The sequence below is a fragment of the Cynoglossus semilaevis genome, chromosome 1 (assembly GCF_000523025.1).
Source record: "Cynoglossus semilaevis isolate Cse_v1.0 chromosome 1, Cse_v1.0, whole genome shotgun sequence".
Classification (NCBI taxonomy): Eukaryota; Metazoa; Chordata; class Actinopteri; order Pleuronectiformes; family Cynoglossidae; genus Cynoglossus; species Cynoglossus semilaevis.
In genome coordinates this window covers 21,767,118-21,768,285 of record NC_024307.1, presented here as the reverse complement: position 1 = coordinate 21,768,285, position 1,168 = coordinate 21,767,118, and the positions used below count along the sequence as shown (strand labels likewise).

General features: G+C 46.8%; 1 protein-coding gene across 1 annotated transcript in view; it reads left to right on the top strand.

Moving 5' to 3' along the window:
• Nucleotides 1–1,168, top strand: part of focad (focadhesin) — a 44,482-nt gene that overhangs the window by 9,721 nt on the left and 33,593 nt on the right. The gene's annotated exons all lie outside the window — the stretch shown is intronic.

Sequence of the window (1,168 nt, the reverse complement as noted above, 5' to 3'; positions counted from 1 at the left end):
CATATTTTGGTTTTTGTGCCCATAACGAACAGCATCGTTAGTTTCGTTGTTGGTCAGGTTTCTGTTCCCCACAGATTCTTAAAAAGAGAAACAGGTGTGTTGTGACTGTACAGATGATACAGTTATTCTTAAAAGAACGGGTGTGGTGCTTTTTCACACCCCCCCAAGCTGTTACTGTGTAAAAACCTTGACACAGGCCGCCCCCGGTTCCTCCTCCTCCTCCTCCTCCTCCTCCTTACATCTGCACCTCTGCCAAGCTCCTGAAGCCTCTTTAATCAGCCACAATGATGACAAAGAGACCAAGCGTCTGCTTTTCTACTTCTGCCTTTTTTTTTTTAACTTAATCTGTCATTCCATGTTTTTTCTTTTTTTTTTCCTATCTTGATCCTCAAACATCTTTCATTTCTGCGTTTGATCCCTCTTAACCTCCCCTCAGCCTCCACTGCTCCATCTAGTCGTTTTCTTCCCATTGTCTTTTTTTCCTTTTTCCTCATTTTGTCTTCATTGCCGTCTCCGCTGTCTGGCCGTCTGAACCTCCCCGGTGGGAAGATGAATGTGTTGAGGGCAGCAGGGTGGCGCCTTTGGCCTGGCAGTCCCCGGGCCCTGCAATTGGTAATTGGACCTGGCACTGCTGGGTAACTGTAAATGCCCCGGGATTAATAGAGGATGCACACTGGTGCCCATTGTTGACCGTCTGCTCACCACTGCCCCCGCGCAATCTGCCATCGAGACTCTAAACCACTTCGGCACCCAGCGGGATCAGGGGAAGATTCAGAGGCCGCGTTCACATTACAAGCCGCTCATCATTTCTCATGCGCCGTTGATGTGGCTGTTGGCCCCGACTGTCCCCCTGCAGGCTTTCCCACATGCTCTGTGTGTCTGGACTGTCTGCTCAGGTACAGGGACATTGTCGTTGTCAACTTACAATATCTTGTGCTACAGCGGTGATTCCCAAAGTGGAACCTCGAGGTACGAGCATAATCCGTTCCAGGACCGAGCTCGTAACTCGAGATGCTCGTATCGCGAATCATTTTTTCCCATAAGAAATAACAGAAGAAAAAAAAAGAATCCCGGCTCTTTAAAAAACTCCCTTATTAATGCTAATAACAATGGAAAAAAAACATGTTTTTAATTACTGTAGTATATAAGGATTCCTGTGATATAAAAT